The following is a 2,413-nucleotide window of genomic DNA, read 5'->3' as shown; positions in this document are numbered from 1 at the left end:
GAGCTGGAGGTTTCTGCAATTACTTGAAATATTCCAGTGGTGGACTAATCACCTTTTATGTACAAGATCGAATGTTTTTCTTTTGGGTTTTTTTCTGTAATATATTTTTACTTTGTTTGCATATTTGTATGTGGAACGATGGGATTTGTGTATGTTTTGTATGGAAAAAATATATTTACATATGTTTTACTAATAACTTACAGTGTGGATGGTTCTTCGTCTGACCAATAGAAGTCCCAGTACACATGCATTAGGCCTATGTGTGCACATTCTTCATTGTGTCTGTATGTTTTCCTGCCTAGTGGTCATTGTGCTCCATTCAGTCTGCTCCTGTACAGTGTGACGCTGGCTGATCTCTTCCACAGCTTAGGAAAAAGGTAAGTATACATAAATTGTCCTGTAAGGCTCTGTTCACACCTAGGCGTATCGAATATGTGCGTTTGTCGCGCGTTTCATAACGCGCATTTTTACCGCGATTAGCGGTAAAAAAAACTGCACGACAAATGCGCGTTTCCGAGGGCTACTTGGCTGTATCCCAATGGAAACGCGCGACAAAAACACCGCAAAGACACTCATGTACCTTTTCAGGTGTAGGCCGTTTTGTAGCGCGTTCAGACGGGCTGAAATACGGCAAGGTGTGAACCATACCCATAGAAAACAATGGGATTTTCATGTTTGAGCGTTTTGTAGAGCGTTCGTAGAGCGTTGAACGCGCTACAAAACGTACAGGTGTGAACCAGGCCTTAAGCCTGTTCTTGTGATATCGCTTGTATCAAAGCAGCATATCTGTGAAGCTGAACAGATATTTATAAGGACATCACAGAATTGGGCTTGCTCCAGTACACTTTGCATTGCTACAGTTACCATTGCTCAGTGATGCCAATTTGTCTGCGTGTGCTGTGCTTCCAGGGTCTGCTCCGTCAGCTCCCACCACTGTATATAGCATATTGATTTCAGTGTGCTGAGATGGTTACTAATGAGTGTCTCCCATGTAGTGTGTGAGAGATATGTAAGCTGCCACTGCTAACCTTTCCTTCTGAAAAAACAAGTTTCCTGACTTGGTGCTGCAGAAGTGCTGACACTTCTGAGTTGGTCACTGACCTTGAGCATGTATGTAGAGCCTGAGGACGAGTCTCTAGCCAACAATGTGTATGTAGAGCAGGAGGTCGGGTCACCCACCCACAACATGTATACAGAGCAGGAGGTTCAGTTTCTGACCCATAATATTAAAGCTGAAAAAAACCAGGGAACTATTTTGGAAGCCTCGGCAATGGCAGCCTCTAACATTTCAGCACAAGTTTCTCTTAAACTCCAGGGAGGGAATGTCAGGAGGTTATGCTGGTAAATCAGGGTGTGTGTCCTTGGCACTTCATTTGAGGAAATCTCTTCAGTGCAGAAAGAAGCATCCTCTGATCAAAGGAAGTGAATGAGGGAGGGATTCAGTGTAGAATCAGGTGCATTGTGATTAATGACTGCTACATTATTCCAAATTCACATGCACAGTACATCTGATTAGTTTTTCTATCTGCTCCAATCTTGGCCAATTCCCCCATTGAGTTTTCAAATAATGTGAGATAATCTAAGTATCTGCGTCTAGTCCTAGATGCGGCTCGGGACAGAGTTTTTCTCCCCCAGGAGAAACTTCAAATTCCCTGCTCCCCGACTCATACTCTTCAGTCCAGGAGTCGTCCAACTCTCCACTCTTCCATCTTTCTCAAGGACCGATTCCCTGGATTTATCTGCATGGCTGTTGAAGCTCATGTGAGGGTCAGGGGCATATCTAAATCTGTAATTCCCATGATGCTGAAAGGAGTTTTCATTCTGGTAAAGTCTGTTTATTGCACCTGTAGGCATACTTCACCTGGTGTGAGTCTTGAGACTTCCAAACTAGTAGATTCACTGCGAGTATCCTCTCCTTCCTACAGCTATTTGGACCAGCATTTGGCTCTCAGCACTACTAAGGTACACAGGTCTGCAGTACTGCAGGTCTCCGTTCTTGCTGTCTTGTTTCAGAGACTCCCATTCTTTGATTAAGACCTTTGTTCAGGTTGTCTTCCATGTGGCTCCTCCCCCTGTGCATTCACCATTTGAAGCAATCAGACATTCCCCTTTCCAATCTTACCCATAAGGTGGTGTTTCTTGTAGCCATCACCTATGCAGAGCAAGTGTCTGAGTTGGCAGCCTTCTCCTGTAAAGAACCCTTCAGGACCTGCGCAAGGACTCGGTGGGGTTGAGGCTCAGAATTTCCTTCCTACCCAAGGTAGTTCCAGCCTTTCACCTCAACCAGGAAATGGTTCTGCCCCCCTCTACAGCTCCAGTCCATCAAAAGGGTATTTCCCTCCATTGTCTTGATGTGGATTGGACTGCGAGTCTATCTCTCAGCCGTGGTTTCCTTCAATAAGGCTGATTATGT

The sequence above is a fragment of the Nanorana parkeri genome, unplaced genomic scaffold (genome assembly GCF_000935625.1).
Source record: "Nanorana parkeri isolate BGI_ZX_2015 unplaced genomic scaffold, ASM93562v1 scaffold519, whole genome shotgun sequence".
Classification (NCBI taxonomy): domain Eukaryota; kingdom Metazoa; phylum Chordata; class Amphibia; order Anura; family Dicroglossidae; genus Nanorana; species Nanorana parkeri.
This window is presented reverse-complemented; position numbering follows the sequence as displayed.